Raw genomic sequence first — 23,626 nt, forward strand, 5'->3', positions numbered from 1 at the left:
GGCAGCGTAACATAAACTCAGCCATGTGTGCCAGAATGCAGAGAGGCAAGACTTCCGTGTCCTCATCAAGAGGATGACTGACCATGCTCTCCTCCTCCTCTTCCACCTCCTCCCTGTCCTCAGGCCATCCACGCTGAACAGACGGTATGACTGTTGTGCAGGTATTACCTTCTAAAGAGCAGTAAATTAGCTTCTGTTCTTCCTCCTCCTCTTCCTCATTGTCACCCAATCCACGTTGGGATGAGATGTGGCTGGACTGTGTGTAATCACCCTGTATGGTTCCTTGCTCCATATCATCGTGCTCCGCCTGCTATGCATCCTCTTTAATTGTGAGCACAAAGCATTTCAGAAGACAGAGAAGTGGGATGGTGACGCTAATTATGACGTCATCGCTGTTCACCGTCTTGGTGGAGTCCTCAAAGTTTTAGAGGATGGTACAGATGTCTGACATCCATGTCCACTCCTGAGGTTTCTTTTTGTGGAGTCTGCCCTGAATACCGATGGCCTTGTTGATGCTGGTAGTCAACAACTGCCCTATTCTATTCACAAATCCTTCCTAACATCTGCAATGTACTGGGTGGGCCATTTATATGGATACACATAAATTAAATGGGAATGGTTGGTGATATCAACTTCTTGCTTGTGGCACATTAGTATATGGGAGGAGGAAAACTTTTCCAGATGGGTGGTGACCATGGTGGCCATTTTGAAGTTGGCCATTTTGGATCTAACTTTATTTTTTTCAATGGTAAGAGGGTCATGTGACACATCAAACTTATTGAGAACTTCATGAGAAAAACAATGGTGTGCTTGATTTTAACGTAATTTTATTCTTTCATGAGTTTTTTACAAGTTTATGACCACTTATAAAATGTGTTTAAAATGCTGCCCATTGTGTTGGATTGTCAATGCAACCCTCTTCTCCCACTCTTGACACACTGATAGCAACACCGCAGAAGTAATGCTAGCACAGGCTTCCAGTATCCGTTTCAGATGCTGCACATCTCGTATCTTCACAGCATAGACAATTGCCATCACCATCACCATCAAGTCCACTTCCCCGTCCCTTGCCAAGCAACTTGCCCATTTTAAATGGAGGACAATATTTTCCACGTTCACGAGAAATGGCTGATTTTGGAACGCAGTTATATGTGATACGTCTGACAGAGAATCACGATTTTAAATTGCAGGCCTGTAATACCCCAACAGGCAGGAATAAGCAGTGTGGTGGCCGCAGACAGAAGGTGGTCAACCGCTCCCCGTAGAAACAACACGAGGGATGTTGCTAGGACAACCGGTAGGTCTTCCAGAGTCTGGAATTTTTTAAAGACTCTGCTGGTAAACCCCAAAAAGGCAATTTGTACCACCTGCCAGGCCAACAATAGCAGGGGTGACAAAAAAAACAGCCTGACCACCACCAGCATGATCAGGCACATGTCATCAAAGCACCCGACTTTGTGGGGCGAGCCCCATGGTCCACGACCAGTGTCAGCGGGTGTCACCACTGCTTCTTCCGCTGTTGTGCATGTAAGAGAACCCTCTGTTGTGTGTGCAAGGCAAAACCCTGTCCATACTGCATGCAAAGATGCCCCCTCCTCTCAGTCTTCTCTTGTTATGGCAGTTTCTCAAGAAACAGCATCAACGTCCACGTCCACGTCCCACCGCAGCTTTCAATTGTCCATATCCCAGAGCTTTGAAAAAAAGCGCAAATTTGCAGCCAACGCTCCACAGGCCACAGTCCTAAATTCGCACATTTCACGACAGCTTGCATTGGAAATGCTGCCTTTTAGGCTGGTGGAGACAGAATCCTTCCGCAACCTTATGGCGGTGACCGTCCCTCGGTACTCGGTCCCCAGCCGACACTATTTTGCCCGGTGTGCCATCCCCACACTACACAAGCACTTGTCCACATCTGCTGTGCCCTCTACAATGCAGTTACTGGGAGAGTCCACCTGACAACGGACATGGGGACATGTGCTTGTGGCCAGGGACAGTATATCTACCTGACGGCACACTGGGTAAACATAGTGGAAGCCGGGACCCAGTCGGACCTTGGGACACATCCTCCCCACACTGAGGATTCCGGGCCATATGTCAGTCAGAGTTGCCCCCACAGTGTACAACTCCTGCGCATCCTCCTCTTCCTCCTCCTCATGTTCAGCCTCCATCTCAGATATCACCACATCAGTTACAAGCTGTAAGCACTGCAGTACTGCCTCAGCCAAGAGGCAACAGGCTGTGCTGAAACTCATAAGCTTAGATGATAAACCTCACACTGCTTGTGAGTTGTGGACAGCAGTGAAAGAGCAGGCAAATCTGTGGCTGAGACCGCTGAACCTACATCCAGGCATGGTCGTGTGTGACAATGGCCGTAACCTGGTGGCGGCTCTGAGGCGAGGCGTGATCACACACGTACCATGCCTGGCTCATGTGCTTATACTCGTGGTTCAGCGGTTTCTTAAATCGTACCCCGAGTTGCCAGATCTGCTCGTCAAAGTATGCCACCTGTCAGCTCATTTTCAGAAGGCGGCAACAGCTACCGCAGCCCTTGCTGTGTTGCAGCAGCGTTTGCAGCTTCCGGCACACCGACTGGTGTATGATGTCCCCACACATTGGAACTCTACCCTCCACATGTTGCAAAGGATTTGTGAGCAGAAGAGAGCAGTTGTGGAGTACCAGCTGCAACAAGGCCATCGAAATTCAGGTCAGACTCCACACATAAGACCTCAGGAGTGGACCAGGATGTCTGACATATGTATCATCCTGACAAACTTTGAGGAGTCTAACAAGATGGTGAGTGGCGAAGACGCAATCATTAGCATCAGCATCGCACTTGTCTGTCTTTTGCAATGCTCTCTGCAGAGAATTAAAGAGGAGGCATTGCAGCCAGAGTATGATGAGATGGATCAAGAAGTCATAATGGGCGATTACACACAGCCCAGCCTCATCTCATCCCAACGTGCATTGGGGGACAATGAGGGAGAGGAGGAGGAGGAGGAGGAAGAACAGGAGCTGGTATCATGCGCTGTAGACGGTAGTACCTGTACAACTGTCATACCATCGGTTCAGCGTGGGTGGCCTGAGGACAGGGGGGAGGAGGAGGAGAGCATGGTCAGTCATCATCTTGATGAGGACACGGAAGACTTGCCCATTACCACGCATGGCTGACTTTATGTTACGCTGCCTTAACCGTGACCCTCGCGTTGTCAAAATGTTGGGTGACAGTCATTACTGGTTGGTGACACTTTTAGACCACCGCTACAAGGAGAACTTTCACTCTCTTATTCCTGAGGTGGAGAGGTCTACAAAAATGGGGCAGTACTAGAAGGCCCTTGCTGCAGAACTGTTAAAAAAATTCCCATCTGAACACGCTAGCGGCAGAGGTCACAGTTCGTTGCCCAACCAAGGCGAACAGGCGAGAGAGACTCAACTCCAATACAGCAGAGGCAGGGGAACACTGTCAACGTGTTCACACCCACACATGGATATACGGTTCTTCATTTCGGCTGTTTCTTGCTCTTCTCCTTATCCTCAGCCTCCACCACCACTATACCACCTGGGTGACAGTGGGCCGTGTAGCCAGAATTGAAAGTTCCGTCCTAATTTTTGGCAGCATTTGCTTGGAAGGCATAGGCAAAGACTATGGGAGAACCACTCCCCAATAATGTGAATAATGTTTTTAATATGCTGTATTGCATGGCTCTTGTAAGGGGCATTAAAACCGTCTTGTTAAGCTACTGTGACCTCCACGTCTCTTCCAAGGGGCATTAAAACCGTCTTGATAAATCACTCTGAACTCCACGTCTCTTCCAAGGGGCTTTAAAACCATCTTGTTAAACCACTCTGACCTCCACGTCTCTTCCAAGGGGCATTAAAATCGTCTTCTTAAGCTACTGTGACCTCCAGGTCTCTTCCAACGGGCATTAAAACCGTCTTGTTAAACCACTCTGACCTCCACATCTCTTCCAAGGGGCATTAAAACTGTCTTGTTAAACCACTCTGAACTCCTCATCTCTTCCAAGGGGCATTCAAACAGTCTTGTTAAACCACTCTGACCTCCACGTCTCTTCCAAGGGGCATTAAAACCGTCTTGTTAAGCTACTGTGACCTCAACTTCTCTTCCAAGGGGCATTAGAACAGTCTTGTTAAACCACTCTGACCTCCACGTCTCTTCCAAGGGGCATTAAAACTGTCTTGTTAAACCTCTCTGAACTCCACGTCTCTTCCAAGGGGCATTAAAACCGTCTTGATAATCTACTCTGACCTCCACGTCTCTTCCAAGGGGCATTAAAACTGTCTTGTTAAGCTACTGTGACCTCCATGTCTCTTCCATGTGGAATTAAAACCGCATTGTTAAACCACTCTGAACTCCACGTCTCTTCCAAGGGGCAGTAAAACTGTTTTTTTAAGTTACTGTGACCTCCACGTCTCTTACAAGGGGCATTAAAACCGTCTTGTTAAACCACTCTGACCTCCACGTCTCTTCCAAGGGGATTAAAACCGTCTTTTTAAGCTACTGTGACCGCGACGTCTCTTCCAAGGGGCATTAAAACCGTCTTGTTAAACCACTCTGACCTCCACGTCTCTTAAAAGGGGCATAAAAACCGTCTTGTTACGCTACTGTGACCTTCACGTCTCTTCCAAGGGGCATTAATAAAGTCTTGTTAAACCACTCTGACCTCCACGTCTCTTCCAAGGAGCATTAAAACAGTCTTGTTAAGCTACTGTGACCTCCATGTTTCTTCCAAGGGGCATTAAAACCGTCTTGTTAAACCACTCTGAACTCCACGTCTCTTCCAAGGGGCATTAAAACCGTCTTGTTAAACCACTCTGAACTCCACGTCTATTTCAAGGGGCATTAAAACTGTCTTGTTAAACGACTCTGAACTCCACGTCTCTTCCAAGGGGCATTAAAACCGTCTTGATAAGCTACTCTGACCTCCACGTCTCTTCCAAGGGGCATTAAAACCGTCTTGTTAAACCACTCTGACCTCCACGTCTCTTCCAAGAGGCATTAAAACCGTCTTGTTAAGCTACTGTGACCTACATGTCTCTTCCAAGTGGAATTAAAACCGTATTGATAAACCACTCTGAACTCCACGTCTCTTCCAAGGGGCAGTAAAACTGTTTTTTTAAGTTTCTGTGACCTCCACGTCTCTTCCAAGGGGCATTATAACCGTCTTGTTAAACCACTGTGACCTCCACGTCTCTTCCAAGGGGCATTAAAACAGTCTTGTAAAGCTACTGTAACCTCCATGTTTCTTCCAAGGGGCATTAAAACCATCTTGTTAAACCACTCTGAACTCCACATCTCTTCCAAGGGGCATTAAAACTGTCTTGTTAAACCACTCTGACCTAAACGTCTCTTTCAAGGGGCATTAAAACCATCTTGTTAAGCTACTGTGACCTCCACGTCTCTTCCAAGGGGCATTAAAATCGTCTTGTTAAACCACTCTGAACTCCACGTCTCTACCAAGGGGCATTAAAACTGTCTTGTTAAACCACTATGAACTACACGTTTCTTCCATGGGGCATTAAAACCGTCTTGTTAAACCACTCTGACCTCCACGTCTCTTCCAAGGGGCATTAAAACCATCTTGTTAAACCACTCTGAACTCCTTGTCTCTTCCAAGGGGCATTAAAAGCGTCTTGTTAAGCTACTTTGACCTCCACGCCTCTTCCAAGGGACATTAAAACAATCTTGTTAAACCACTCTGACCTCCATGTCTCTTCCAAGGGGGACTAAAGCTGTCTTGTTAAACCACTCTGAACTCCACGTCTCTTCCAAGGGGCATTAAAACCGTCTTGTTAAACCACTCTGAACTCCACGTCTCTTCCAATGGGCATTAAAACTGTCATTTATGCTACTGTGACCTCCACGTCTCTTCCAAGGGGCATTAAAACCGTCTTGTTAAACAACTCTGAACTCCACGTCTCTTCCAAGGGGCATTAAAATGGTCTTGGTATACCACTCTGAACTCCACTTCTCATCCAAGGAGCATTAAAACAGTCTTGTTAAGCTACTGTGAACTCCACGTCTCTTACAAGGGGCATTAAAACTGTCTTTATAAACCTCTCTGACCTCCACGTCTCTTCCAAGGGCATTAAAATCGTATTGTTAAACCACTCTGAACTCCACGTCTCTACCAAGGGGCATTAAAACTTTCTTGTTAAACCACTCTGAGCTCCACGTCTCTTCCAAGGGGCATTAAAACCATCTTGTTAAACCTTTCTGACCTCCACGTCTCTACTAAGGGGCATTAAAACCATCTTGTTAAACCTTTCTGACCTCCACGTCTCTACTAAGGGGCATTAAAACCATCTTGTTAAGCTACTGTGACCTCCACGTCTCTCCCAAGGGGCATTAAAACCATCTTGTAAACCACTCTGACCTCCACGTCTCTTCCAAGGGGCATTAAAACCGTCTTTTTAATCCACTCTGAACTCCACGTCTCTTCCAAGGGGCATTAAAAGCGGCTTGTTAAGCTACTGTGACCTCCATGTCTCTTCCAAGGGGCATTAAAACCATCTTGTTAAACCACTCTGACCTCCACGTCTCTACCAAGGGGCATTAAAACTATCTTGTTAAACCACTCTGAACTACACGTCTCTTCCAAGGGGCATTAAAACCGTCTTGTTAAACCACTCTGACCTCCACGTCTCTTCCAAGGGGCAATAAAACCGTTTTGTTAAGCCACTCTGAACTCCACGTTTCTTCCAAGGGGTATTAAAAGTGTTTTGTTAAGCTACTGTGACCTCCACGTCTCTTCCAAGGGGCATTAAAACCATCTTGTTAAACCACTCTGACCTCCACGTCTCTTCCAAGGGGCACTAAAACTGTCTTGTTAAACCACTTTTAACTCCACGTCTCTTCCAAGGGGCATTAAAACCGTCTTGTTAAACCACTCTGAACTCCACGTCTCTTCCAAGGGGTATTAAAAGCGTCTTGTTAAGCTACTGTGACCTCCACGTCTCTTCCAAGGGGCATTAAAACCATCTTGTTAAACCAATCTGACCTCCACGTCTCTTCCAAGGGGCACTTAAACTGTCTTGTTAAACCCCTTTGAACTCCACGTCTCTTCCAAGGGGCATTAAAACCGTCTTGTTAAGCTACTGTGACCTCCAAGTCTCTTCCAAGGGGCATTAAAACCATCATGTTAAACCACTCTGAACTCCATGTCTCTTCCAAGGGGCATTAAAACGGTCTTGGTAAACCACTCTGAACTCCACTTCTCTTCCAAGGAGCATTAAAACTGTCTTGTTAAGCTACTGTGAACTCTACGTCTCTTCCAAGGGGTATTAAAACTGTCTTTCTAAACCTCTCTGACCTCCACGTCTCTTCCAAGGGGCATTAAAAGCGTCCTGCTAAGCTACTGTGACCTCCACGTCTCTTCCAAGGGGCATTAAAACCATCTTTTTAAACCACTCTGACCTCCACGTCTCTACCAGGGGGCATTAAAACTATCTTGTTAAACCACTCTGAACTACACGTCTCTTTCAAGGGGCATTAAAACCGTCTTGTTAAACCACTCTGACCTCCACGTCTCTTCCAAGGGGCAATAAAACTGGTTTGTTAAGCCACTCTGAACTCCACGTTTCTTCCAAGGGGTATTAAAAGTGCCTTGTTAAGCTACTGTGACCTCCACGTCTCTTCCAAGGGGCATTAAAACCATCTTGTTAAACCACTCTGACCTCCACGTCTCTTCCAAGGTGCACTAAAAATGTCTTGTTAAACCACTTTTAACTCCACGTATCTTCCAAGGGGCATTAAAACCGTCTTGTTAAACCACTCTGAACTCCACGTCTCTTCCAAGGGGTATTAAAAGCGTCTTTTTAAGCTACTGTGACCTCCACGTTTCTTCCAAGGGGCATTAAAACCATCTTGTTAAACCACTCTGACCTCCATGTCTCTTCCAAGGGGCACTAAAACTGTCTTGTTAAACCACTTTGAACTCCACGTCTCTTCCAAGGGGCATTAAAACCGTCTTGTTAAGCTACTGTGACCTCCAAGTCTCTTCCAAGGAGCATTAAAACCGTCATGTTAAACCGCTCTGAACTCCACGTCTCTTCCAAGGGGCATTAAAACGGTCTTGGTAAACCACTCTGAACTCCACTTCTCTTCCAAGGAGCATTAAAACCGTCTTGTTGAGCTACTGTGAACTCCACGTCTCTTCCAAGGGGCATTAAAACTGTCTTTCTAAACCTCTCTGACCTCCACGTCTCTTCCAAGGGCATTAAAACCGTATTGTTAAACCACTCTGAACTCCACGTCTCTACCAAGGGGCATTAAAACTGTCTTGTTAAACCACTCTGAGCTCCACGTTTCTTTAAGGGGCATTAAAACCGTCTTGTTAAACCACTCTGAACTCCACGTCTCTTCAAAGGGGCATTGGAGTGCCTCAAAATTTTTGGTAGGCATTGCACTCACTGTATGCCCTATAACTGTGTAGCCGAACCGCTCCTTTTGGTACAGAAATATATCCTACAAGACATGTGTGGCTGACTGGCCTGATATTGATGTGAATGATCCCTGATCCTCCTGCTCTTTCTCCTTTGCCACCACCTAATCCATCATTCATCACCTGAAGCTTTGTTTTAACGGGAGTCATAGAACTGGGATAGTAGCAGGAAAACATCCAGCAATCCTCAGAGGAGGTAGGATATGCGCCAAAACGCTGACCACCTCAGGTCTAGCCGCTACTACATACATGCGCTTGAATTCCAAGGAACAGAAAGCTAAGGAGATGGATGGCCTTATGATCATAAATAATTTACTCGTTGTGTAGGAGGCCGACCACTGCTGCTGTCTACCTTCTGAATTTTGTGTTTGTCTATGTCTTGAGGACGTGTTGCATCACAGTGTCCAACTGTGTCCCGGCTTCCACAATATTAACCCAATGTGAAGGCGTTAGTGAGATGGACCATCCGTGGCCACATTCACTATTCCACATGTTTGTGGTTAGGCTGTCCTTCCCACTAAATGCACTGGGAAGGGCACAGGTAATGTTTTGGTATGCGTGCTTGTGTATAAGGCGCACCGGGACAAATTGGGGTGGCTGGGGACCGTTTATGGACACCCGGCTGCCCCCAGGCGGCTGGGGACAGGATATGGACACCCGGCCACCCCCGGTGGCTGGGGACCAACCGTGGACACCCGGCCGCCGGGTGGCTGGAGACTGAGTATGGATACCAGGCCGCCGACGCAGCCATGACGTGGTGGCCAGATTTCGCCTCCACATGCCTAAAAGGCCCAATTTCAAGTGCAATCAAGCAAGCAGTATGGTTTTGCAGCCTGGGAGTGGGTGGGTGGCAGGCTGCATACTTGCGCTTGCATTGCAAGGAATGGGGGAGGTACAATTGATCACTGCCCTGGGACAAGGACTTGCACGGGGATAGTTGCAAGTCTGCATCTTCTGATGCGGCAAGGATCACTTCTGATGGGCACACTTTTAGGCAGTGACCTGGGTGTCAGAGATGCTTCCAGGGGTCTTCCCCATGCTGTTCCCATGTCTTTTCAGCACCGTATGCATGTGTCACACAGCACATGGCCAGATAAGGTTGTAAAGTGTTAAAATGACATTTCCCCGTGAATGCATTTGTCACTGTTGAAAGCAATACAAAAGTGCAAAAACGCATAAAAAATGCTACTTGTGAACATATCCCAAGGTGTGGAGGAGTATTTTTGTTATTGGTTATTTATTTTACCTCATACACAAGTCTTTACCCTGGAAAGGATGTTCCTTAACATATTTCACAGGAAAGCGGTTTCAGTTTCGCTTTTGAACGTTTTATTGTGAGCCCGTAAAAGTGGCTTAATACCTCTGACCACGTTGTGGACAGAAGTGACCTGGGGGTCAGAAATGCTTCCTGGGGCGATCCCCATGCTATCCCTATGTCATTTGAGCACTGTCACTATCGTTTTGGGCACTTTTTAGGCTTTCTACAGACTGCCGGGGGTGCCGCCGCAAAAATGCTCGGGTCTCCCATAGACTAACATTGGGCTCGTTGCTCGGGTCCAGCACCCGAGTATCACGGTGAGCTCGGCCCAAGCTTCGAGCACCCGAGCATTTTAGTGTTCGCTCAACACTAGCTGTTATCATTTCTCAGCATGGTCACCTCTGCTGTACTGCCCCTGCCCCCATACTGTCTTCCCAGACCTAAGAGCCCAAAGTGTCAGTATCAGAACTTATGTTTGTTGTGTTTATCTTGTATTTGTTCTACAGTGAGATCAGAGCAGGGTGTCATTTCATCTCACACAGAAATAATCCAGAACAAACAGATTACTCCTGTGTGAGATATAACAACAACCATGATCTCACTGCAGAGCTATTACAAGTTGCCTGAGCACAGTGGACATAAGTGTGGTAGTTTACACATCTCGGACAGGCAGTGCAGGCAGAAGGGGAATGCAGCACAGGGAACAGTGCTGTGCAAAAGAGAGAGAATAGAATGGTTTGTAATGTGATATAGCTAAACTCAGCTACACTACCCCTCCCACCACTCTGACTCATGCAGGAGGTTAGACCAAGAGATCAGGGCTGTCTGACATTATACATCTCATACTGTACACTTAAAAACCTATTCTAATCTATTCTGGAGCATGTTCTTTTTATCCTGTGTGCTGCTACCTGTTTATAAATGGTTAAGCTCATACAGGGGAAAGCACTACATCCATCAATCAAAACTGTCTAACTATGCTCACTTACTTAACAAAAATTAACAAACTAGAGGTCAAATACTTTGATTGCTAATATCTTCGCAAAGAAGAGGTGAAATTAAAAATAAAAAAGTTTTATTCAGCAGTGCATCCACTAATACTTCATGTGACCCGATCAACACATAAAAACATTTATTCATAAATTAAAAATCCTAAAAATATATATTTTATAATTTGGCCTTTTTTATTAGTTACATAGGACACATCCTCCAATAAGCTGCTGCCTGCTGTATTTCTTGATGTGTGAGCTGTACTAAACTTACTATGAAGAAAATTTCCATGTTAATTTTCTTAGGAATAAGGAGATCAATGTATTTAAGTTGTGCTGTTTATTACTTTTGTCTTTTTTATGTTTCTGTATGGTGCTATACTATTCTCTTATGAGCATGCTAATCAGTTTGCTGGAGTTGGAGCTTTTCGTAGTGCTGACTGATCAAGTTTGCAATAACTTATCATAGAATCATAGAATGGTAGAGTTGGAAGGGAACTCCTGGGTCATCTGGTCCAACCCCCTGCTCAAAGCAGGATTCACTAAATCATCTCAGACAGATGTCTGTCCAGCCTCTGTTTGAAGACGTCCATTGAAGGGGAACTCACCACCTCTCGTGGCAGCCTGTTCCACTCATTAATCACCCTAACTGTCAAAAAGTTTTTTCTAATATCTAATCTGTGTCTCCTCCCATTTAGTTTCATCCCATTGCTTCTAGTCTTTCCTTGTGCAAATGAGAATAAAGATGATCCTTCTACAATGTGACAGCCCTTGACATATTTGTAGACAGCTATTAAGTCTCCTCTCAGTCTTCATTTTTGCAAGCTAAACATTCCCAAATCCTGCAACCGTTCCTCATAGGACATGGTTTGCAGACCAGTCACCATTCTAGTCGCTCTTCTCTGAACTTGCTCCAGTTTGTCTATGTCTTTTTTAAAATGTGGTGCCCAAAATTGTACACAGTATTCCAGGTGAGGTCTGACCAAAGAGGAGTAAAGACCGATAATGACTTCACGTGATCTAGACTGTATGCTTCTGTTAATACATCCCAGAATTGTATTTGCCTTTTTGCTGCTGCATCACACTGTTGACTCATGTTCAGTCTATGATCTATTAGTATACCTAAGTCTTTTTCATATGTACTGTTGCTTAGCTCTATTCCTCCCATTCTGTATATGCTTTTTTCATTTTTATTGCCCAGATGTAGTACTTTGCATTTTTCCCTGTTAAAAAACATTCTGTTGGTTGCTGCCCACTGCTCCAGTTTATTTAGGTCTTTTTGAAGTCTCTCTCTCTCTTCTCTAGTGTTAGCTATCCCTCCTAGCTTTGTGTCATCAGCAAATTTAATCAGTTTACCCTCAATTCCTTCATCTAAATCATTGATAAAGATGTTGAACAATACAGGTCCCAGGACGGAGCCCTGTGGTACCCCACTTGAGACATTCATCCAGCTGGATGTGAAGCCATTTACAACCACCCTTTGAGTCCGATCACTAAGACAGTTATGAATCCACCTAACAGTTGCATGGTCCATTGCATACTTGGTCATTTTTTCAATAAGGATGGTGTGAGATACTTTGTCAAATGCTTTGCTGAGGTCAAGATATACTATATCTACAGCATTTCCCTGATCCACCCAGTCAGTGATTCTGTCATAGAAGGAAATTATGTTAGTCTGACATGACTTGTTAGTTACAAACCCATGCTGACTCTGGTTAATCACTTCATTCTTATCCATGTACTTATATACACGTTGTTTAATAATTTGTTCAAAGATCTTTCCTGGTATAGAAGTCAGACTCACCGGCCTATAGTTCCCTGGGTCCACCTTCTTCCCCTTTTTGAAGATAGGAACAACATTTGCTCTTCTCCAGTCTTCTGGGACTTTTCCTGTTCTCCAAGAATTTTCAAAGATTATGGAGAGCGGTTCTAAAATTTCTTCTACGATCTCCTTCAGTACTCTGGGGTGTAATTCATCTGGACCTGGAGACTTGAACTCATTTATGTTAGCTAAATATTCCCTCACAATCTTTCTGTTTACAGATAACTTGGATTCTTCTATTCCTTTAAAAGGACAGTGAAGATCAGTTGATGTTACATTTTCTTTCTGAGAGAAAACAGATGCAAAATAGGAGTTAAAAAGTTTGGGCTTCTCAACATTCTCTCTTACCATTTCTCCATTTTCATCCTGTAAAAATCCTATAGCATCTTTGACATTTCTTTTATTTTTGACATACCCCAAAATCCTTTTTTATTGCTTTTGACATCTCTTGCAAGCCTTAATTCATTGTCAGCTTTAGCTAACCTGATACGTGCCCTGCAGGATCTGCAGACTGCATTATAGTCTTCTTTAGATATTCCTCCCTCTTTCCATTTAATAAACATTTCTTTCTTTCTTTTTAGCATGTGTTTAAGCTCTGTGTTCATCCATCCTGGTTTCCTTAAATGCTTCCCATTCTTCCTACTTTTCGGGATTGTTAACGATTGTGCTTTGAGAATCTCATTTTTAAAAATTTACCATCCTTCCTGGACATTTTTGTCCTTAAGGACATCCAGCCATTGGATCCCTCCTATTCTCTTTCTGAGTCGCTTAAAATCAGCCTTTCTAAAATCTAACCTTGAAGTTTGAGTCTTCACATGTCTTCCTCCTCTAGTTATCCAAAATTCTATAATAGCATGATCGCTGCCTCCTAGGGTCCCAGCCACCTTTACCTCCTCAACCATTTCCTCCCTGTTTATAAGGATTAGATCCAAAGTAGCAGATCCCCTTGTTTTCTCCCCTACCTTTTGGAAGATAAAGTTGTCAGCAAGAGAGGATAAGAATTTGCTTGACCTGTTAGTTTTACTTGAGAGAGATTCCCAACAAATGTCTGGATAGTTGAAATCTCCCATGACCACTACGTCATATTTTTTTGAGAACTTGGTCATTTGATACATAAAGAGTTCATCCATTTCTTCAGCTTGCCCAGGTGGCCTGTAGTAAATGCCTACAATGGTGTCCTTTCCGTTGTTCTCTCCTTGTATTCTTACCCAAACAGTTTCCACAGAACTCCCAGTCTCTGAAGATTCAATCTCTGTGCAGATATACGCTTTTCTAACATACAATGCGACACCTCCTCCTCGTTTATCAAGTCTGTTTCTTGCAAATAAGTTGTATCCTTTTAGCCTTTTATTCCAATCATGTGTATCGTCCCACCAAGTTTCAGTGATTCCAATGACATCATATTTCTTTTCCTGCACTAGTAGTTCCAATTCTCCTTGTTTGTTGCCCATGCTTTGTGCATTTGTATAAAAACATTTTAGTTTGTGATTGGTTTCTCTTCCTCCCATATTTTTATCATTTAAATTGTTTTGTCTTTGTTCTTCCTTTCCACTTCCAGTAGCAGAGATCTCAATAGTATTTGTCAGCTGTATAGCTTTTTCTGGCCTTTTGCTTCCCTTCCCATATTGTTCTAGTTTAAAGCTCTCCTGATGAGTGTAGCAAGGCAACTTCCAAATACATGTTTTCCAGTCTTCGTAAGGTGCACCGCATCTCTAGCAAGTAGTCCATCGTATAGGTAATTCATTCCGTGATCCAGAAATCCAAATCCTTGTTGACGGCACCATCGACGTAGCCAGTTGTTCACCTGTAGAATCTTATTCCACCTCATTGTTCCATGGCCATCCACTGGGAGGATGGATGAGAAGACCACATGCGCTCCCAATTCTTTCACTTTCTTTCACTTCTTTCACTTTGGCCTCCAAATTTTCACTTCTTTCACTTTGGCCTCCAAATTTGATATTTTGCTAGTATATCTTTTGCTTCTGTCCCTTAGGTCCTTTCTATTTTGATGGGGTTCTTACATAAATAAATAATTATGTTTGTGCTTTATATGGCTATTGCATGGTTCAAATATGCTGGAAAAAAACATCTATTGTACGTGTACTGTTTAAATTTAAGTAGGTAGAGAATACTTTGGCACTGAAGAAGAGATAAATTCTTGATATATGTTTCTGATCAACCAGTATATCAGAAAATACTGGGTACATTAAAATAAATCCTACCCCACTATCCTTGAATTCTCAGTCCCACGACTGATATGCAACAAAAGACCAGACAATCTAAAAAATCACATGGTTTGAGCAGATATAAGCCCAAAAATGAGTAGATTAGTCAAGAGCAACTTGTCTAACCATATGAAGGGTAAGTTCCTATGTCTATGATGTATTCAATATTCGAATGTCAGCAAAGGTAGTTGCTTCACACATCCACTGTCTGGCAAATGTTGCTCAATAAATGGTTTTTCCACTTGTGACTCTGCATTTATAATATGTAACACCTGGTGCCCCTGTGGGCTCGAACATGTGGTTGAGGCCACCCAACATAGAGTACAGACCAAAAGTTTGGACACACCTTCTCATTTAAAGATTTTTCTGTATTTTCATGACTATGAAAATTGTACATTCACACTGAAGGCATCAAAACTATGAATTAACACATGTGGAATTATATACTTAACAAAAAAAAGTGTGAAACAACTGAAAATATGTCTTATATTCTAGGTTCTTCAAAGTAGCCACCTTTTGCTTTGATGACTGCTTTGCACACTCTTGGCATTCTCTTAATGAGCTTCAAGAGGTAGTCACCAGAAATGGTCTTCCAACAATCTTGAAGGAGTTCCCAGAGATGCTTAGCACTTGTTGGCCCTTTTGCATTCACTCTACGGTCCAGCTCACCCCAAACCATCTCGATTGGCTTCAGGTCTGATGACTGTGGAGGCCAGGTCATATGGCGTAGCACCCCATCACTCTCCTTCTTGGTCAGATAGCCCTTACACAGCCTGGAGGTGTGCTTGAGGTCATTGTCCTGTTGAAAAATAAATGATGTTCCAACTAAACGCAAACCGGATGAAATAGCATGCCGCTGCAAGATGCTGTGGTAGCCATGCTGGTTCAGTATGCCTTCAATTTTGAATTTATCACCAACATTGTCACAAGCAAAGCACCCCCACACCATCACACCTCCTTCTCCATGCTTCACGGTGGGAACCAGGCTTGTAGAGTCCATCGTTCACCTTTTCTGCGTCGCACAAAGACCCGGTGGTTGGAACCAAATATCTCAAATTTGGACTCACCAGACCAAAGCACAGATTTCCACTTGTCTAATGTCCATTCTTTGTGTTCTTTAGCCCAAAACAAGTCTCTTTGGCTTGTTGCCTGTCCTTAGCAGTGGTTTCCTAGCAGCCGCTGCAAGACAATCTAAAAAATCACATGGTTTGAGCAGATATAAGCCCAAAAATGAGTAGATTAGTCAAGAGCAACTTGTCTAACCATATGAAGGGTAAGTTCCTATGTCTTTTATGTATTCAATATTCGAATGTCAGCAAAGGTAGTTGCTTCACACATCCACTGTCTGGCAAATGTTGCTCAATAAATGGTTTTTCCACTTGTGACTCTGCATTTATAATATGCAACACCTGGTGCCCCTGTGGGCTCGAACATGTGTTTGAGGCCACCCAACATAGAGTACAGACCAAAAGTTTGGACACACCTTCTCATTTAAAGATTTTTCTGTATTTTCATGACTATGAAAATTGTACATTCACACTGAAGGCATCAAAACTATGAATTAACACATGTGGAATTATATACTTAACAAAAAAAGTGTGAAACAACTGTAAATATGTCTTATATTCTAGGTTCTTCAAAGTAGCCACCTTTTGCTTTGATGACTGCTTTGCACACTCTTGGCATTCTCTTAATGAGCTTCAAGAGGTAGTCACCAGAAATGGTCTTCCAACAATCTTGAAGGAGTTCCCAGAGATGCTTAGCACTTGTTGGCCCTTTTGCATTCACTCTACGGTCCAGCTCACCCCAAACCATCTCGATTGGCTTCAGGTCTGATGACTGTGGAGGCCAGGTCATCTGGCGTAGCACCCCATCACTCTCCTTCTTGGTCAGATAGCCCTTACACAGCCTGGAGGTGTGCTTGAGGTCATTGTCCTGTTGAAAAATAAATGATGGTCCAACTAAACGCAAACCGGATGAAATAGCATGCCGCTGCAAGATGCTGTGGTAGCCATGCTGGTTCAGTATGCCTTCAATTTTGAATTTATCACCAACATTGTCACAAGCAAAGCACCCCCACACCATCACACCTCCTTCTCCATGCTTCACGGTGGGAACCAGGCTTGTAGAGTCCATCTGTTCACCTTTTCTGCGTCGCACAAAGACCCGGTGGTTGGAACCAAATATCTCAAATTTGGACTCACCAGACCAAAGCACAGATTTCCAGTTGTCTAATATCCATTCTTTGTGTTCTTTAGCCCAAACAAGTCTCTTTGGCTTGTTGCCTGTCCTTAGCAGTGGCTTCCTAGCAGCTATTTTACCATGAAGGCCTGCTGCACAAAGTCTCCTCTTAACAGTTGTGAAGAGATGTGTCTGCTGCTAGAACTCTGTGTGGCATTGACCTGGTCTCTAATCTGAGCTGCTGTTAACCTGCGATTTCTGAGGCTGGTGACTCGGATTAACTTATCCTCAGAAGCAGAGGTGACTCTTGGTCTTCCTTTCCTGGGGCGGTCTTCATGTGAGCTAGTTTCTTTGTAGCGCTTGATGGTTTTTGCCACTGCACTTGGGGACACTTTCAAAGTTTTCCTAATTTTTCGGACTGAATGACCTTCATTTCTTAAATTAATGATGGCCACTCGTTTTTCTTTACTTAGCTGCTGTTTTCTTTCCATAATACAAATTCTAACAGTTAACTCAGTAGGACTATCAGCTGTGTATCCACCTGACTTCTGCACAACACAACTGATGGTCCCAACCCCATTTGTACGGCAAGAAATCCCACTTATTAAACCTGACAGGGCACACCTGTGAAGTGAAAAACATTTCCGGTGACTACCTCTTGAAGCTCATCAAGAGAATGCCAAGAGTGTGCAAAGCAGTCATCAAAGGAAAAGGTGGCTACTTTGAAGAACCTAGAATATAAGACATATTTTCAGTTGTTTCACACTTTTTTGTTAAGTACATAATTCCACATGTGTTAATTCATAGTTTTGATGCCTTCAGTGTGAATGTACAATTTTCATAGTCATGAAAATACAGAAAAATCTTTAAATGAGAAGGTGTGTCCAAACTTTTGGTCTGTACTGTATCTGTGACTTCATCTCTTAAAACAAATCCACCATTAGGTGTAAACACACTCTATTACCTATTCCTGCCCATTTCATACAGTGAGTACAGAAAGTATTCAGACCCCTTTAAATTTTTCACTCTTTGATTCATTGCAGCCATTTGGTAAATTCTAAAAAGTTCATTTTTTTCTCATTAATGTACACTCTGCACCGAATCTTGACTGAAAAAAAACAGATAGGTAGAAATTTTTGCAAATTTATTAAAAAAAAAAAACTGAAATATCACATGGTCATAAGTATTCAGACCCTTTGCTCAGACACTCATATTTAAGTCACATGCTGTCCATTTCCTTGTGATCCTCCTTGAAATGGTTCTACTCCTTAATTGGAGTCCAGCTGTGTTTAATTAAACTGATAGGGCTTGATTTGGAAGGCACACACCTGTCTATATAGGACCTCACAGCTCACAGTGCATGTCAGACCAAATGAGAATCATGACCTCAAAGGAATTGCCCAATGAGCTCAGAGACAGAATTGTGGCAAGGGACAGATCTCGCCAAGGTTACAAAAGAATTTCTGCAGTACTCAAGGTTCCTAAGAGCACAGTGGCCTCCATAATCCTTAAATGGAAGAAGTTTGGGACCACCAGAAGTCTTCCTAGACCTGGCCATCCAGCCAAACTGAGCAATAATGGGAGAAGAGTCTTGGTGAGAGAGGTAAAGAAGAACCCCAAGATCACTGTAGCTGAGCTCCAGAGATGAAGTAAGGAGAAGGGAGAAAGTTCCACAAAGTCAGCTATCACTGCAGCCCTCCACCAGTCGGGCCTTTATGGCAGAGTGGCCCGACTGAAGCCACTCCTCAGTGCAAGACATATGAAAGCCCGCATAGAGTTTGCTCAAAAACACATTAAGGACTCCCAGACTATGAGAAATAAGATTCTCTGGTCTGATGAGACGAAGATAGAACTTTTTGGTGATAATTCTAAGCGGTATGTGTGGAGAAAACCAGGCACTGCTCATCATCTGCCCAATACAATCCCAACAGTGAAACATGGTGGTGCCAGCATCATGCTATGGGGGTGTTTTTCAGCTGCAGGGACAGGACGACTGGTTGCAATTGAAAGAAACATGAATGCGGCCAAGTACAGAGATATCCTGGATGAAAACCTCTTCCAGAGTGCTCTGGACCTCAGACTTGGCCGAAGATTCACCTTGCAACAAGACAATGACCCTAAGCACACAGCTAAAATAACAAAGGAGTGGCTTAAGAACAAATCTGTGACCATTCTTGACTGGCCCAGCCAGAGCCCTGACCTAAACCCGATTGAGCATCTGTGGAGAGACCTGAAAATGACTGTCCACCAACGTTCATCATCCAACCTGATGGAACTGGAGAGGATCTGCAAAGAAGAATGGCAGAGGATCCTCAAATCCAGGAGTGAAAAACTTGTTGCATCATTCCCAAGAAGACTCATGGCTGTACTAGATCAAAAGGGTGTTTCTACTCAATACTGAGCAAAGGGTCTGAATACTTATGACCATGTGATATTTCAGTTTTTCTTTTTTAATTAAATTTGCAAAAATTCTACATTTCTGTTTTTTTCAGTCAAGATTGGGTGCAGAGTCTACTTTAGCGAGAAAAAAAATTAAATTTTTAGAATTTACTAAATGGCTGCAATGAAACAAAGAGTAAAAGATTTAAAGGGGTCTGAATACTTTCCGTACCCACTGTATCTGCAGGACATTCTATAGCACAACTCAGATTTCAGGTTACTATGTACCCAGGGCAAGACATGGTGGCGACAGAATCCACAAAGAAAAAGAGTGAGAGACTTACTGGATCCATGTTCTCCAAACATTGCAACCACATGGTTTGGATAGAGAATGTGAAATACTTCATTAGATGGTTTTGTACAGGGTCGGACTGGTCTGGCGGGGTACCAGTTAAATGCTCGGTTGGCCCCGCCCTCAGAGAAGAAGAAGGAGGGAAGGAAAAAAAAGGAAAAAAAGAAAAGTTTGTCAGGACACTGGCCCTTTAAAGACAAAGGCAGGGGCGCGCGCACGCAGGGTTACTTGACCCATCGCGGCAACGCACATCAAGATAAATGCGGGCTGCAGCGGTGCACACATTGCACAAGTGTGGGTGATGGCATACAATGCGAAAGCGCGGGACCACAACAAGCTTAATCATGTGACGTCGGCACAATCCGGGACAGTTCAAATTGAGTGGGCGGGGACAAGCCAGACTGAATAAAGAAATGAACAACCCTATGACTAAAATTGCAAGTAAGATATAAGTACACTGCTCAAAAAAATAAAGGGAACACTCAAATAACACATCCTAGATCTGAATGAATGAAATATTCTCATTGAACACTTTGTTCTATACAAAGTTTAATGTGCTGACAACAAAATCACACAAAAATCATCAATGGAAATCAAATTTATTAACCAATGGAGGCCTGGATTTGGAGTCACCCCCAAAATTAAAGTGAAAAAACACACTACAGGCTGATCCAACTTTGATGCAAACTCCTTAAAACAAGTCAAAAGGAGGCTCAGTATTGTGTGCGGTCAACACATGCCTGTATGACCTCCCTACAATGCCTATACATGCTCCTGATGAGGTTGGGGATGGTCTCCTGTGGGATCTCCTCCCAGATGTGGAATAACGCATCCGCCAATTCCTGGACTGTCTGTGGTGCAGCGTGTCATTGGTGGATGGAGCGAGACATGATGTCCCAGATGTGCTTAATCGGATTCAGGTCTGGGGAACGGGCGGGCCAGTCCATAGCTTCAATGCCTTCATCTTGCAGGAACTGCTGACACACTCCAGCAACATGAGGTCTGGCATTGTCCTGCATTAGGAGAAACCTAGGGCCAACCGCACCAGCATATGGTCTCACAAGGGGTCTGAGGATCTCATCTCGGTACCTAATGGCAGTCAGGCTACCTCTGGCGAGCACATGGAGGGCTGTGCGGCCCCTCAAAGAAATGCCACCCCACACCATTACTGACCCACTGCCAAACCGGTCAGGCTGAAGGATGTTGCAGGCAGAAGATTGCTCTCCACGGCGTCTCCAGACTCTGTCATGTTTGTCACATGTGCTCAGTGTGAACCTGCTTTCGTCTGTGAAGAGCACAGGACGCCATTGGCAACTTTGACAATCCTGGTGTTCTGTGGCAAATGCCAAGCATCCTGCACGGTGTTGGGCTGATAGCACAACCCCCATCTGTGGACGCCGGGCCCTCATACCACCCTCATGGAGTCAGTTTCTAACCATTTGTGCAGACACATGCACATTTGTGGACTGCTGGAGGTCATTTTTCAGGGCTCTGGCAGTGCTCCTCTTGTTCCTCCTTGCACAAAGGCGGAGGTAGCGGTCCTGCTGCTGGGTTGTTGCCCTCCTACAGCCCCTTACCCGTCTCCTGGTGTACTGGCCTGTCTCATGGTTGTACCTCCATCCTCTGGACACAACGCTGACAGACACAGCAAACTTTCTTGCCACAGCTCGCATTGATGTGCCATCCTGGATGAGCTGCACTACCTGAGCAACTTTTGTGGGTTGTAGAGTCCGTCTCATACTACCATGCGTGTGAAAGCACAACCAACATTCAAAAGTGACCAAAACATCAGCCAGAGAGCATTGGTACTGAGATGTGGTCTTTGGTCCCCACCTGCAGAACCACTCCTTTATTGAGTGGGTCTTGATAATTGCCAATAATTTCCATCTATTGTTTATTCCATTTGCACAAGAGCATGTGAAATTGATTGTCAATCAGTGTTGCTTCCCAAATGGACAATTTGATTTCACAGAAATTTGATTTACTTGGAGTTATTTTCGGTAGTTTAAGTGTTCCCTTTATTTTTTTTTGAGCAGTGTATATAAAGTGTTTTTTACTAAAGATTATAGCACCGATATTATTGCAAAAAGCGTGTTAGTGATGAACATTACAGTGGGCAGTTTACATGCTCCAACTCACATGACAGGTTCCCTTTAAATAAAGGGGCCTGGGATGGGGACACTATTAAATAAATGGGCACAGGATGGGGACCTTATTAAAGTGGACATAGAGGTCCAGGATGGAAGCATTAAATAAAGGGTCCCAGGATCTGAGACCTTTTTAAAGGGGTGACATAATTACTGTATGGGGTTCAGGAGGAGGAACATACATTATTCGTTTATTTTGGCAAGTGGTGGACATAACTACTGTAGGGGCTACTCAGGGGACATTATAACTGCTGTAATCTAATTTACGTTTGAGGATATTGTTTTCCAATGGAGGCACCACAAGGGAGGTCCTTTTATTGTGCAGGGCGGCACTATGTCACTTTTTTCTTCATCTAATGTAGTGTAGAAGCTGGGGGGGTGAGTGTGGAATGTGTATATCATCACTGGCGATCACTGTATTACCTGTACACTGACATTATACACTGTACACCATATACAGAGCCCCTGTGTATAATGTCACTGGTGATCCCTGTATTACCTGTACACTGACACTATATACAGAGCTACTGTGTATAATGTCACTGGTGATCCCTGTACTACCTGTACACTGACACTATATATAGAACTACTGTGTACAATGTCACTGGTAATTCCTGTATTACCTGTATACTGACACAATGCACAGAGCTCCTGTGTATAATGTCACTGATGATCCCTGTATTACCTGTACACTGAAACTATATACAGAGCTCCTGTATATAATGGCACTGGTGATCACTGTATACTATATACACAGGAGCTTTGTATGTAGTGTCAGTGTACAAGTAATGCAGTAATCACCAGTGACATTATATACAGGAGCTCTGCATAAAGTGTAATATCACCGGTGATCACTGTATTACATGTACACTGACACTATATAAAGAGCTCCTGTGTATAATGTCACCAGTGGTAATATAATGTTATTAGTATTGTAGTATTCAGTAACTATATTGTGGTAATATGTGGTCTGGTCATGGTGTGGCAGTATTTCTCTCTTGTATGTGATATTATTCGATCACTATGTGGTCTGGTTGGGGTGTGGTCGTATTTGTTCCTTGGCCTTGTATGTGGTATTATTAGGTCACTATGTGGTGGTAATATGAGGTCTAGTCGTGGTGTGGTGGTATTTATCCCCTGTAAGAGGTATTATTAGGTCACTATGTGGTGGTAAAATGTGATCTGGTCATGGTGTGGTGGTATTTCTCCCTTGTCTGATATCAATAAGGGAAAGATTCTTGATTTCCAATAGAGATTAATTACTTGGACGTTTAACCCTTCCCTGTCCTGTGACTATTACACAGTAGCAAATATGAACTTATAGGAATTCTACAGTAAAAACAAGTAATTACCTATTCTAAGGCCACGTTCACACTTTCAGTATTTGGTCAATATTTTCCTCAATATTTGTAAGCCAAAACCAGGAGTGGGTGATAAATGCAGAAGTGGTGACATTCTATTATACTTTTTCTCTGATTGTTTCACTTCTGGTCTTAGCTTACAAATACTGAGGTAAAATACTAAATGTGTGAATGTGGCCAAAGGATAAATGATAAGTTATTCATTGGTTGACGGCAACTGCTGGAACCTGCACCGATCTGCGGAATGTGGAACTTTTATCACCATTAGCATGAAGCGGCACATACGACTCGAGCACTGATCAATTTATTACCTAAGTGGCTAACTTTATTACCTAAGTTACCTAAGACCATGCCCTATACTATGGGACTTGATAAGCAGTATACCATTTACCTGCGGGTTCAAGGAGATTCATTGTTTTGAATGAACACATTGATATCTTTCTCCCCCTTTTT

At 43.8% G+C, this 23,626-nt stretch overlaps 1 protein-coding gene across 1 annotated transcript in view; it reads right to left on the bottom strand.

Moving 5' to 3' along the window:
* The window catches only part of LOC141264696 (uncharacterized), a 72,312-nt gene that overhangs the window by 40,973 nt on the left and 7,713 nt on the right, over window positions 1–23,626 (bottom strand). The gene's annotated exons all lie outside the window — the stretch shown is intronic.

This window comes from Phyllobates terribilis, unplaced genomic scaffold, assembly GCF_046119375.1.
Source record: "Phyllobates terribilis strain yellow unplaced genomic scaffold, ASM4611937v1 Scaffold_4__5_contigs__length_816908805, whole genome shotgun sequence".
NCBI lineage: Eukaryota > Metazoa > Chordata > Amphibia > Anura > Dendrobatidae > Phyllobates > Phyllobates terribilis.